The sequence below is a fragment of the Balaenoptera musculus genome, chromosome 4 (genome assembly GCF_009873245.2).
Source record: "Balaenoptera musculus isolate JJ_BM4_2016_0621 chromosome 4, mBalMus1.pri.v3, whole genome shotgun sequence".
NCBI classification, from domain to species: Eukaryota; Metazoa; Chordata; class Mammalia; order Artiodactyla; family Balaenopteridae; genus Balaenoptera; species Balaenoptera musculus.
In genome coordinates, this window is record NC_045788.1 from 6,293,789 (window position 1) to 6,309,656 (window position 15,868).

Below are 15,868 nucleotides of genomic sequence, written 5' to 3' on the forward strand. Positions count from 1 at the left end.
CAAGGCAACCTATGGAATGAGAGAAATTATTTGCAAATGATATGACCAACAAGGGATTAATTTCCAAAATATACAAATAGCTCATAAAACTTAATATCAAAAAACAAACAAATCAATCAAAAAATGGGCAGAAGACCTAAATAAACATTTCTCCAAAAAGGATATACAGATAGCCAACAGGCACACCAAAAGTTGCTCAGGGACTTCCCTCGTGGTGCAGTTGTTAAAAATCTGCCTGCCAATGCAGGGGACACAGGTTCAAGCCCTGGTCCGGGAAGATCCCACATGCTGCGGAGCAACTAAGCCCATGCACCACAACTACTGAGCCTGTGCTCTAGAGCCCACGACCCACAACTACTGAGCCCAAGTGCCACAACTACTGAGCCCATGCTCTGCAACAAGAGAAGCCACCACAATAAGAAGCCCACGCACCACAATGAAGAGTAGCCTCCGCTTACCTCAACTAGAGAAAACCCTCATGCAGCAATGAAGGTCCAATGCAGCCAAAAATAAATAAATAAATTTTAAAAGTTACTCAATTTCACTAATTATTAGAGAAATGCAGATTAAAACTACAATGAGATATCACCTCACACCGGTCAGAATGGCCACCAATAAAAAAATCTACAAATAATAAATGCTGGAGAGGGTGTGGAGAAAAAGAAACCCTCATGCACTATTGGTGGGAATGTAAATTGGTGCAGTCACTATGGAACACAGTATGGAGGTTCCTTAAAAAACTAAAAATAGAATTACCATATGATCCTGCAATACCACTCCTGGGAATATATTCAGACAAAACTATAATTTGAAAAGATACATGGACTCCAGTGTTCATAGCAGCACTATTACAATAGCCAAGACATGGAAACAAGCTAAATGTCCATCAACAGATGAATGGATAAAGAAGATATTGTTTATCCATACACACACACACACACACAATGGAATACTACTCAGCCATAAAAAGGGGATGAAATTTTCCATTTGCAGCAACATGGAAGGACCTAGAGATTATCATATTAAATGAAGTAAGTCAGACAGAGAAAGACAAATATCATAGGACATCACTTATATGTGGAATATAAAAAAAAAGATACAAATGAACTTATTTACAAAAACAGAAATAGACTCACAGACATAGAAAACAAACTTACAGTTACCAAAGGGGAAAGGAGGTAAGGGATTTTTAAAAGAGAAATTAAAGCAGACACAAAATAAATGGAAAAAATTCCATGCTTATAGATTGGAAGAATTAATATTGTTGAAGTGTCTATACTTCACAAGTCAATCTAAAATGTATTCTCTATAAAAATCCCAATAGCATGTTTTACAGAAATAGGAAAACAATCTTAAAATTCATATGGAACCACAAAAGAGCTTGAATATCTGAAGAAATCTTGAGCAAGAAGAACAAAGCTGGAAGAGTCACACTTCCTGATTTCAAAATATATTATAAAACCACAGTAATCAAAACAGTGTGGTGCTGGCATTAAAACAAACATATAGATCAATGAAACAGAATAGAAAGCCCAGAAATGAACCCACACATATATAATCAACTATATATAATCTTTGACAAGAATGCCAATAATACACAGTAGGAAAAAGATAATCTCTACAATAAATGGTATTGGGAACATTAAACATCCACATGCAAAAGAGTGACATTGAAACCTTATCTCTCTCCATACCAAAAAAAAAAAAAAAACCCTCAAAATGTACTAAAGACTTAAACATAAGACCTAAAACTATAAATATCTTAGAAAACAACATGGGAGAAAAGATTTTGGCAATGATTTCTTGGATATGACACCCAAAACACACACAACAAAACCAAAAATAGACAAGTGAGATTACATCAAACCGAAAAGCTTCTCCACAACAAAGAAAATCATCAACAAAATGAAAAGGCAATCTACGCAATTGGAGAAAATATTTGCAAAAAATATTTGCAAATATTTCATATAGCTAATGAAAGGTTAATATCCAAAAAAATAAAAAACTTATACTACTAATAGCAAAAAATAATAATAACCCGATTTTTTAAATGGGCAAAGGAACTAAATAGACACACCTCCAAAGATGACATACCAATGACCAGTAGACGTGTAAAAAGGTGCTCAACATCACTAATTATCAGGGAATCAAATCAAATCAAAACCACAAAAGTTATCACCTCACACCTTATGATGGCTGTAATAAACAAACAGAGAACAAATGTTGGCAAGGACACAGAGAAAATAACTCTTTCAGACTGTTGGTGGGAATGTAAATTGACGCAGTCACTGGGAAAACCAGGAGGTTTTTTAATAGGTTGGTTCCTATTTCAAAAAATAAAGATAGAACTACCATATTATCCAGCAATCCCCCTTCTGGGTATATATACAAAGGAATTGAAATCAAAATTTCAAAGAGATATCTACACTCTCACGTGTGTTGCAGCATTATTCACAATACCCAAGACATGAAAGCAACTTAAGAACCTAGAGGACATTATGTACGCCAAGTGAAATAAGCAAATACAGAAAGATAAATGCTATGGGATACCATTTGTATCATGAAAATAGTCAAACTCATAAAAGCAAAAAGTGGAATGGTGGTTGTCAGGGTTGGTGGAGAGAGAGAACAAGGAGGTATTAGTCAAAGAGTACAAACTTTCAGTTATAAAACATGAGTAACTTCTAGAGATCTACTGTAGAGCATGGTGACTATAGTTAACATTACTGTATTATACGCTTAAAAATTTGCTAAGAGGGTAGATCTTAAGTATTCTTGCTATAAGAAAAATAATAAATAAGAGGTGGGAAAAACTTTCAGAGATGAGGGATAGGCTTATGACATATATTATGGTGATAATTTCACAGGGGTAGACTTATCTTCAAACTTATAAAGTTGTATACATTATGTACAAATTTTTGTACGTCGAAAAACAAAAGGAAACACAGTAAGGGAGAGGGTGGAAGGTCATGGTATCAGAGAGTAGCAGGAAGCTAGACCAGGCAGATCTTGAGGCCCTGCTTTTACTCTAAGTGATTGAAAACATCCACTTACCTAATTCTCCATCTACTTATCTAACCGTCCATATGTCTACCTATCTGTCCATCTAGCTATCTAATATGTCTCTTGTCTATCTATCCTCCATCAATCTTTATTTATCCATCTACCTATCACAGTGTGACCTGTGTTATAAATATCAGTGTCCATACCATGGGTCTCCTACTAGATTTTGAGATTCTTGATGGTAGGGGGCTGTGTCTTACTCATGTCTTTATCCTATGAAGTGCCTGACATTTTGTAAGCTGTCAATAAATTAATTAGTAAGTGCCCAAATATATGAACATCAAGCAGCACAAAAATCCTGCTCCTTATATTTTTAATACAAGAATATGATTCTTGCCTTGGTAGCATGGTTCTTGAGATCAAAGGCTATACACTGTGTGATCCTAGGTAGAAGTAAAGGGTTAGGAGAAGCTCCTAAGTGCTATTGATAGACTGAGACTCTCCTTAGGAAATTCATCACCTAGAGTATGTGTGGATAATTCTGACACTTCTATCACTACTTCCTTCATTCTCCTTAACCTTAGAGCCTAGAAGCTTTTACCTTAATAGCAATACTGACAAGTGCTATGGATGACAGATTTTTTCTTTGACTCTATGCCTAAACCATATAAATAATAAGCTCAATATTGGGGTATATCAGCAAAGCAGCTATGTTCGTTTCCAACCAGCTAGTCTTATTCTCAGTCATGCTGAAAACAGTGACCCTGAAAATCCATGCAGAGATTTGAACTGGATGAGAGAAAATTCCAAAAAATAGATTGTGTGGCCCAGGAGAAATCAATTGTGGCATTATTTACTCTAGAGGAGGCAATTCTCAGCCCAGCAGTTACATGATGTGTAGAGGTTTTATTCTGAGTTTTATGGACTTCCTCTGGAGAGCAGGCATACAAGTTATCCAGATGAACAAAAATTACTGAGACCACCAAAGACCCAAGAATGCCCTCACTGTTGCCTCATAAATAAAATCCATGTAAATTAGTTTGTTGCATAGTAGAAGAGAGACAACAGTAGAACAGAATGAAGAGGAACTGTCTTGTAGAATCCCACCCTACCATCTTGCAGTATCCTTAGCCTTTCATTAAGAACAAGTCCTCAGTGAACAAGGCAACCTGATTACAGCAGAATTCCAAATGTAAGGTGCAAACGGATGTCCTGTGAGTTTATTTTGCTTCCCCACAGAAATTGTTCTAAAATTTGAATGCCCCTCAAGATCTATTTTGGATGGTAAAATAGTAGTGGAAAAAAATAGTATTTGCCATGAATTCTGAAAAGAATGATGGGGTTCTTGATAACAGGCATTTGGGTACACACACAGACTCCTCTACTTTATCCCAATTCTGATTCAAAATCCAGGCTGAGAGGACAGATAAGAGTGTATGTGAGGTTTTTTTTTTTTTTGAAGACTTTCAACTTTGAAATGAGGTTATTTCATGTTTTTAAATCACAGAGAGAGAGCTTTGTAAGCAGTTTCTTCCCAGCAGCCTCTGCCAGATCTTCAAAGATTGAATTTTTTCCTGGCTGGAGAAATTCTTTCCTACAATAGTAGGAGTTGATTTTTCTCCACAGTCAGTTCTCCCTTTGAACACTTAGGATGCAGTGAGCTGCTTTTGATCAGGTTGAGATGGCGGGCCAAAATCCATACGGACTAGATGTCATTGGATTTCCCAGAAGGTGTTCCTGCCGTGCCCTTCACTTGTGCTTGAGAGGTCACAGAGGTTTCTTCCTCACGTCGCTGTTTCTTGTACAAGTTGATTGTTTTCCCTGCTGAAGTGTACTCACATCAGAAGATGAAAACACTATCACTGAGTATTTTGATTATTTTTGTGCTTAAGGTGTTTTTTTTATTGTTTTTTGAGGGTTTTTTTTGCTATGGCTTCCCTGGAGCATAAATTATTACTGCAACAATCCACAGTATCATCACCATTAGTGTGAATCCGAATCTCTCTGTTCACTTTACATTTCTCTCACAAAGCACCATACAAATCGGAAGTGTCCTTAAGATATTCCAGTGCCAACTCTGTACCTTCATTTCAACTAAGTGAGGTTTTGTCCTTTTATTTTTAATTGGTCTCTCCTATGTGCTTCTAAAGCCCATCATTTGTGCCTTTTAAAAGTGCTTGCTTTCCCAGCACCACTTATTGAAGAGGCTGTCTTTTCTCCGTTGTGTATGCTTGCCTCCTTTATCAAAGATAAGGTGACCATATGTGCATGGGTTTATCTCTGGGCTTTCTATCCTGTTCCACTGAGCTATATTTCTGTTTTTGTACCAGAACTATACTGTCTTGATTACTGTAGCTTTGTAGTATAGTCTGAAGTCAGGGAGCCTGATTCCTCCAGCTCCATTTTTCTTTCTCAAGATTGCTTTGATCTTGAGAGTGAAAAATGGAGCTGGAGGAATCCAGCTTGCTGACTTCAGACTATACTACAAAGCTACAGTAATCAAGACAGTTAGGTACTGGTACAAAAACAGAAATATAGATCAGTGGAACAGGATAGAAAGCCCAGAGATAAACCCATGCACATATGGTCACCTTATCTTTGATAAAGGAGGTAAGCATACACAGTGGAGAAAAGAGAGCCTCTTCAATAAGTGGTGCTGGGAAAACTGGACAGGTACATGTAAAATTATGAAATTAGAACAGTCCCTAACACCATACACAAAAATAAATTCAAAATGGATTAAAGACCTAAATGTAAGGCCAGACACTATAAAACTCTTAGAGGAAAACATAGGCAGAACACTGTATGACATAAATCACTGCAAGATCCTTTTTGACCCACCTCCTAGAGAAATGGAAATAAAAACAAAAATAAACAAATGGGACCTAATGAAACTTAAAAGCTTTTGCACAGCAAAGGAAACCATAAACAAGACCAAAAGACAACCCTCAGAATGGGAGAAAATATTTGCAAATGAAGCAACTGACAAAGGATTAATCTTCAAAATTTACAAGCAGCTCATGTAGCTCAATAACAAAGAAACAAACAACCCAATCCAAAAATGGGCAGAAGACCTAAATAGACATTTCTCCAAGGAAGATATACAGATTGCCAACAAACACATGAAAGAATGCTCAACATCATTAATCATTAGAGAAATGCAAATCAAAACTGCAAGATATCATCTCACACCGGTCAGAATGGTCATTATCACAACATCTAGAAACAATTAATGTTGGAGAGGGTGTGGAGAAAAGGGAACACTCTTGCACTGTTGGTGGGAATGTAAATTGATACAGCCACTATGGAGAACAGTATGGAGGTTCCTTAAAAAACTACAGATAGAACTACCATACGACCCAGCAATCCCACTACTGGGCATATACCCTAAGAAATCCATAATTCAAAAAGAGTCATGTACCAAAATATTCATTGCAGCTCTATTTACAATAGCCAGGACATGGAACCAACCTAAATTTCCATCAACAGATGAGTGGATAAAGAAAATGTGGTACATATATACAATGGAATATTACTCAGCCATAAAAAGAAACGAAATTGAGTTATTTGTAGTGAGGTGGATGGAGTTAGAGTCTGTCATACAGAGTGAAGTAAGTCAGAAAGAGAAAAACAAATACAGTATGCTAACACATATATACGGAATCTAAGGAAAAAAAAAAAGGTCATGAAGAACCTAGTGGTAAGATGGGAATAAAGACACAGACCTACTAGAGAATGGACTTTAGGATATGGGGAGGGGAATGGTAAGCTGTGACAAAGTGAGAGAGTGGCATGGACATATATACACTACCAACGTAAAATAGATAGCTAGTGGAAGCAGCCGCATAGCACAGGGAGATCAGCTTGGTGCTTTGTGACCACGTAGAGGGGTGGGATAGGGAGGGTGGGAGGGAGGGATATGCAAGACGGAAGAGATATGGGAACATATGTGTATGTACAACTGATTCACTTTGTTATAAAGCAGAAACTAACACACAATTGTAAAGCAATTATACTCCAATAAAGATGATTAAAAAAAAAAAAAGATTGTTTTGGCTATTCAGGGTCCTTTGTGTTTCCATACAAATTGTGAAATTTTTTGTTCTAGCTCTGTGAAAAATGCCATTGGTAGTTTGTTAGGGATTGCTTTGAATCTGTAGATTGCTTTGGGTAGCATAGTCATTTTCACAATGTTGATTCTTCTAATCCAAGAACATGGTATATCTTTCCATCTGTTTGTATCATCTTTAATTTCTTTCATCAGTGTCTAGTAGTTTTCTGCATACAGGTTTTTTGTCGCCTTAGGTAGGTTTATTCCTAGGCTTTTTATTGCAATGGTAAATGGGAGTAAAAAAGAGTCATGTACCACAATGTTCATTGCAGCTCTGTTTACAATAGCCAGGACATGGAAGCAACCTAAGTGTCCATCGACAGATGAATGGATAAAGAAGATGTGGCACATATATACAATGGAATATTACTCAGCCACAAAGAGAAATGAAATTGAGTTGTTTGTAGTGAGATGAATGGACCTAGAGTCTGTCATACAGAGTGAAGTAAGCCAGAAAGAGAAAAACAAATACTGTATGCTAACACATATATATGGAATCTAAAAACAAGTGGTTCTGAAGAACCTAGGGGCAGGACAGGAATAAAGACGCAGACGTAGAGAATGGAGGTGAGGACACAAAGAGGGAGAAGCAGCCTCATAGCACAGGGAGATCAGCTCGGTACTTTGTGACCACTTAGAGGGGTGGGAAAGGGAGGGTGGGAGGGAGACGCAACAGGGAGGGGATATGGAGATATATGTATACGTATAGCTGATTCATTTTGTTATACAGCAGAAACTAACACAACAATGTAAAGCAATTATACTCCAATAAAGATGTTTTAAAAAAAAGTGCTTGCTGTATTTTGCTTTGTGTCTTTTTCCCTCTCCACTTCTGCTTTCTTGCCCACAGAATATAAATTCTTGAAGGGTCTTAAACACCCTTGTATCTTTCTCAAAATATACTTCAATGCCTGGCAAATGATCAACATTAGTAACTTAGTCAATAAAAAATAGAGAATGAATGAATGAGTGAATGATGGCATCCCACATCTTTACTCACATTGCGCAGCTAACGCTATTTTATCAATGAATTCTTTGCCGGCAGTAGCTGTCCTTGCTAACTGAAGAAAAAATGCCATCCTCTTTTTCTTCTTTTTCCCTTGGATTGCCAGCTGAACATGTTTAGACACTGCTGATCAGGGCTTGATTCTCTTCTGATCCTAATGATGATCCTATTGATGAAAATCAGTTGCTCTCAATCTGAAGCATGCATAGAATCACCTAGAAAGCGTGTTAAAATACAGATGGCTGAACTCCATCTCAAGTTTCTTATTCAACATGTCTGAGATGTGCCTGGGAATTTGTTTTACTAACAAGCTCGCAGATGATGTTGATGCTGCTGGTCCAGAGACTACACTTTGAGAACCACTGGATCAACCAGTCACCTGGGGAATTTTTGTGCCAAATTTGCGGCCTTATTTGTTAGTTATTAGGAGGAGAAGGGTCCAAAAAAGAAGAGTAGAGTCAGTTGAGACATTTTTAGTCTTCTGGTTGGAAAGTTCGAAATCATCACTGACTACAAATGGAAAGTTTGAGTGAAGATGTGCACCAACTATAGTGCTTGCCAAGTTCCAAATACAAGGAATCATCAATAGACAAGGGGAAAATCAGAAAGAACTGTGTCTTGATGTGCTCAGGTTACTAAAAATTTCTCAGTAAACCCTTGCTGCTTGCTAAATTGCTCACTGAATTACATATTCTAAATATGCAATGAGTTTAATGTTAATTCTACAGAGGTCCAAAAAGTCTCATGTTTGGTCAATAACTTTTTTGTTTAGTTGAAATCTACCTCTGCTCTTCAGTTATTAAAACTGAAAAACACTTTAGGGCAGGGGGTGGGGGGAAATTGGATGTAAGTAGTCAAAAAGTACCAGCTTCCAGTTATAAGAAAAATGAGTATTAGAGATGTAATGTACAACATGATAAATGTAATTAACACTGCCATATGTTATTTATGACACTCGTTAAGAGAGTAAATCCTGAGTTCCCATCACAAGGAAAACTTATTTTTCTTTTATTTTATATGTATATGAGATGACAGATGCTCACTAAATGTATTGTGGTAATTGTTTCATGATATAAGTCAAATCATTATGCTGTACACAAACTTATACAGTGCTGTATGTCAATTATATCTCAATGAAACTGGAAGAAAAATGAAATAAAATAGAAAAAGGAAAAAAAAGTAAAAAAAAAAAAAAAGAAAAAAAAGAAAAACGCTTTAAATGACCTTCCTAAAGATAAGACAGTTTAGAAGACTAATGCACTGACATTCAATTATCAATATTTACATTAAAAAGTTAAGTTTAGAAGTAAATGTAGCATAAAAGACAAAAATAATTCACTTATTAAGACATCCTGGGATTTTAAGTGATATCTAGTGATTTTAAGGGATATCTAATATAGATTTTATAAATTCATGGTAAAATAGCAATGATGAGACAGTAAGCACATCTTGCAAAAATTAAAAATAAGATTTACTGTCAAGCAATATCCAAAATCTGAAAGATATTTCCACTACTAAAATGTTGACGGATTTACATTGCAGGCTGAAATTAGTGATAACTGGTACAAAACTAATGAAATAAAAGATGAGAATTCATTAAACTCCAGGCTATCAATTAGTGATAGCATTTGGCTGTGAGTAACCAAATATTTGACAAAATAGGGACCTTAAATAGGGTTTATTTTTTCTCATAGAACAAGTCTGGAGATGGAAGATCACTTGTGTAATCAAATAAATTAATAAAAGCATAAGGAAAATAGAAATTAATCTGAAAGCAAATAACAGTAGAACTGATAGATTCAAAAGCCGATTAAAAAAAAAAAATTGATGTAAAGAACAAAACTCCTGACAGTCTAATTCAGGAAAACTGATCCACAAAATAAGAAGGTGAAAGAGGCTGTGCACACCTCCATGCCCCACCCCCACAAACACCTCTTCCAGTAGCTGAGGCCTCCCAGGGGTTATCACAATAAAGTAATGGAAACAGAGATGGATACTGAAGTATTTAATTACTTTGTGATGTATATAAACAAAAAGAGCAATGAGTTATCAAGTACAGCTCAAAAGAGTCAACTTCCATTTAATTTTATAAAAAAATAAATCCTTCTCCAAGTTGTAACATTTTCCCCAATCCCATCCTGTGATGCCTTTCTCACATCACCATAGCAACTCTTGTTCTTTAATAAACAGTAACTGCCATCCTGTAAGAAGATGAATTAAATGAGCCTGATGATGTCATTTTTCTCCCAGAGTCAGAGGTGTTTCCTTGGATGTTTCCCCTTGTGGGTAGCCCTGTAGACTTGGAATGTTGCAGCCAATCAGGATTAGAAAGACAACCTCCTGATTCTGGGCCTCCAGATTTCTTGTATTAGTGATATTTACTCAAAACCACATATGCTTTCCCCATACCAAAGTTACCTTATAATTTTTATATAGCATATATGATGAATATGACTCTCTAACTCAGCCATTCTTAAATGCAACAGTGGGAAGAAAATATCAGAGATGCCAAGGAAATTTTTCAAGTTTCAAATCTAACTACCCATGTCTTTCCATGCAGATTTACTTTCTCCATCTCTTCTCCCCAACACCACAGCCCAGATTTATGTAATCACTGCCACAGTAAACTCCTGCTAGAGTTGGGGTATGAAAAATATTACAACTATGGCCCGACTACTATCACATTCAAAATGGATAATGTTAAATAGAACAATATATAAAGGAAGGTAGGAATCACCAGTTTGCATACGAAATGTCAAAGACTCAGTAGCCAGTTGGAAAGTCACTATGCAGAAGACCAGAAGGGAATATGAATGCAGGCCAAATGAAGGAGGTAAATTTGACCTATCCTCTGGAAACCAATTATATTTCACTAAAATTCTATTTGATTTTTCCTTTTTCAAAATATTCCTGAAATGTGTAATCATACACATAGAACAGATTCAATGGCAATATTTTGGGAATCTGAGTGGAGGCATATAGGCTTTCCTTGTTTCATTTAAACAACAATTGCTTAACTTTGAAATTATTTAAAATAAAAAGGAAAAAGATTTTAAAAAGGAAATATGGTTTCTGTTTCCACATGTAAGAAGTTTGGAAGTTGCCACCCTGTCCTAACAAGTAAAAAGCTGAGCAGACTGAAAAATCAACAACTCTTCTTGGGTCCTTTAAAGAAGGAAAGACATAGAGCAAACCACTACCTGCAAGCTTGGAGAGAAAGGCAAATACAGAGAGTCACAACTTAGCAGAGCAGAGACTCAAAAGCAGAAACCTCCTCAGGAACCAGTGCCTGGGCAGGAAAACCTGAACTGTAATTGACAAATTGCTGGAAGCTCAGTGTAGACAACCCTGAGAGTTAAAAACTCCAGTGAAACCGAATCATATAGGGGTGCTCACAGCACTGTGAGATACACCTCCAGGAGCTGGGCCAGCCCCCACCCCATTAAATATCAGAGCTGCCTCAGCTTCTGGATGGGGGGTATGTGTGTGTGTTGTGGGGGGGGGGGATGAATCATTTTAAATACACCAGAGCCCTCTGTTCTTCACAAGATCTACCCTTAGAGGAAACTAGTTAACCAGAGCTTTACCTGCTGGGGTGCCATCAGAGACCTGGGGGAATACCCAACTCCAGCCCATCTTGTTCCATCTAAGGAGGAGAAAAAAAAAAAAAAACTGAGAAACCCTTATGAAGGTCATGGTTCAGAGGCATACACTCACTAACAAACTGAGGCCTAATCATAGGACTAGAGAAAGCTTCCCCCAACCCCACTTCACCACGACATTACTAAAGGCCTATTTACAGTGGTTCCTTTTACCCAGGATATCAAAGTCACCTACCAAGAAAAAAATTAAAAGGCATAACAAAAAGCAAAAAAACATAATTTAAAGAGACAGAGCAAGCATGGGAACCACACATGGCAGGGATGTCAGAATTATAAGACCAGGAGTTTGAAACAACCATGATTAATATGCTCAGGGTTCTAATGGATAAAATGGACAGCATGCAGGAACAGATGGGAAATATAAGCAGGGGGATGAAAATCCTAGAAAAGAACAAAAGGTAAATTCTAGAGATAAAAAACACTGTAACGGAAATGAAGAATGCCTTTGATGGGTTTAATAGTAGACTGCACACAGTTGAGGAAAGAGTCTCTGAGCTAGAGGATAGATCAATAGAATCCTCAAAAACAAAGAGAGAACAAGGACTGAAAAAACAGAACAGAACATCCAAGGACTGTGGAAAACTACAAAAGATATAACATATGAGAAGTGGAAATGCCACAAGTAGAAAAAAGAAAGAAAGGAACAGAAAAAATATTTAAAACAGGAATGACTGAGAATTTCCCCCAAATTAATGTCAAACACAAAACAACAGATCCAAGAATCTCAGAGAACACCAAGCAGGATAAAGACCAGAGAAAAACTATACCTAGGCATACCATCTTCAAACTACACAAAATCAAAGATAAAGAAAAAATCCTAAACCCAGAGGAAAAAAAAAAACACCTTACCTAGAGAGGACCAAAGATAAGAATTACATCCAACTTCTTCACAGAAACCACACAAGCAAGAAGAGAGTGGAGTAAATTATTTAAAGGGTTGACAGAAAATAAAATCACCAACCTAGAATTCTGTACCCTGTGAAATTATCCTTCTGAAATGAAGTAGAAAAAGACTTTCTCAAACAAAAATTGAGGTAATCTGTTGCCAGTAGACCAGCCTTGCAAGAAATGTTAAAAGAAGTTCTCTAGAGAGAAGGAAAATAATTCAGACCCAAAACTCAGATGTATATAAAGAAAGGAAGAATATTGAAGGAGTAATAAGTATAAGTAACATAAAAACTTTTAATCAAACAGATAACAGTTTGTTCAAAACAATAGCAACAGTGTGCTTGATTATGTATGCTTTCGTATAAATCATGTGTACATTCATACAGGCTTATGTCTGCTTATGTATTAGTAAAATGAATAATAACAATGATACAAAGGATAAGAGTAAGGAATTAGGATGATTTTGTTATTATAAGGTACTCACTACCTGTGAAGTGGTGTAATATTATTTTAAAGTGGACTTGGATTAGTTGTAAATGTATATTGCAAACTCTAGGGCAAACACTAAAAAATGTATAAAATCAAAGTATAAATGATTTGCTAAAGGGGGAAATACAAGGCTAGTAAATGTATGAAAGCATTTCCACTTAACCAATTGGCAAAGAAATACAGAAAACAAATGTAATATATCATTTTTAAAACTATAATATTTAATACTGGTGGCATTATTAGAAATTATTAGAACGACTTATATTTTCATATAATTTGACTCAGAATAATTCTACTTCTGGACTCTATCTTGAGGAACCACAGAAATCCAGTTAAAGATTAACATAGAAGGATATTCATCTTGGCATTGTTTATAACAGGAAAATAATTGAAATTGATCTAAACATACAACAATTAAGAAAATATTTAAAATAATTATGGTACTTCCATAATATAAATTATTTGTTAATAATAATAATGACACCTAACTTTTAAAACATGGAATGGTATAGTTTAGAATAATTAATATTTTTACAATATAATATTAATAGAAATGAGTGGGATACAAATCTATACATAAAATATGGACCTAATATACAATATAAGGAGCTATCTCTCGATTATAAATTGTGGGTTTTTTCTTTATACTCTCCATTTCTAAAGACTTTTGTTTAATGGAAATATACTACTTCTATATAAAAGAGGTTATCTACAAACAATAAATGCTGGAGAGGGTGTGGAGAAAAGGGAACCCTCCTACACTGTTGATGGAAATGTAAATTAGTACAGCTACTATGGAGAACAGTATGGAGGTTCCTTATAAAACTAAAAATAGAACTACCATGTGATCCAGCAATCCCACTCCTGGGCATATATCTGGAGAAAATTATATTTTGAAAAGATACATGCACCCCAATGTTCATTGCAGCACTATTTACAATAGCCAGGACATGGAAGCAACCTAAATGTCCATCAACAGAGGAATGGATAAAGAAGATGTAGTACATATATACAATGGAATATTACTCAGCCACAAAAAAAGAGTGAAACATTGCCATTTGCAGCAACATGGATGGATCTAGATGTTATCATACTAAGTGAAGTAAGTCAGACAGAGAAAGACGAATATCACATATCACTTATATGTGAAATCTAAAAAAAATGATACAAATGAATTTATTTGTAAAACAGAAACAGACTCACAGACTTAGAAAACCAACTTGTGGTTACCAAAGGAGAAATGTAGGGGGGAGGGATAAATTAGGAGGTTGGGGTTAACATATACACACTACTATATATAAATTTGATAATCAACAAGGAAGTACTGTATAGCACAGGGAACTCTACTGAATACTCTGTAATAACCTATATGGGAAAAGAATCTGAAAAAGAATAGACACATGTATATGTATAACTAAATCACTTTGTTGTACACCTGAAACTAACACAACATTGTAAATCAACTATATTCCAATATAAAATTAAAAAACAGTTTAACATTTTTTTAAATCAAATTACCTTTCCCCACACTACAAAGAATGGCTGATTTCCTAGACACATGTGTGTTGTGATCCTACAGAAACAAGAGGGAGTGTCTAGATATTAGGTAAATCATCTAGAAAACCCATGCTGAAGTCATTAAATTTGACAAGTCTGAAACTTAAGATAAATTCTGCCCTCCATCACCTCTATTTTTTTTTAATTTATTTATTTATGGCTGTGTTGGGTCTTCGTTTCTGTGCGAGGGCTTTCTCTAGTTGTGGCAAGCGAGGGCCACTCTTCATCGCGGTGCTCGACCTCTCGCTATCGTGGCCTCTCTTGTTGCGGAGCACAGGCTCCAGACGTGCAGGCTCAGTAATTGTGGCTCACGGGCCCAGTTGCTCCGCGGCATGTGGGATCTTCCCAGACCAGGGATCGAACCCGTGTCCCCTGCATTGGCAGGCAGATTCTCAACCACTGCGCCACCAGGGAAGCCCCATCACCTCTATTTTATAACAGGTTTCTCACTTCACTCAAGATTATTCTGCATAAAGCTCAGTAACTGAATAGAAAAGTATTATCACTTTAATGTTGAAATTGAAATTGCAGGTTATTGCAGCTGCCAAAAATCCAGCTAGTCCAAAAGGTCACTCTTCAATACTCTGTAATAACTTAAATGGGAAAAGAATTTGAAAAAGAATAGATACATGTATATGTATAACTGATCACTTTGCTGTACACATGAAACTAACACAACATTGCTAATCAACTATATTACAATATAAAATAAAAAATTTTAATGAATAAATCAGTATAAAAGTCTAGTATTTATACATGAAAAGGGGAAAAAACACTTTTTTTAACTAAATTGGTCAACTCTTTAATTTGAGGGGATCACCATTGGGGTAGCCTTACTCTCATGGGTCCAGACTTGTCCATTAGGGCTAATCCCAAAGTTGCATCCAGAGCCACAGTGCCCAAGGGATTGTGGTAAATTTATACTCTTCTGAAAGAGTAGATGGAACACGGGATACTGAGTTTCCAGATCAGTGCTCTCCAAAGGATTTTTTATCGCACACCTTTATCAATTTTTTTAATTGAACATGCCCTCTCCCATATTTTGTATATGTACTGCAGTTACTACTTAATATCCCAAGGTACAATATAGGACAAAGTTTAGTTAATGATGGGTGTTTATCTATAATTCAGCTAGCCTTCCTATTGGTTGAA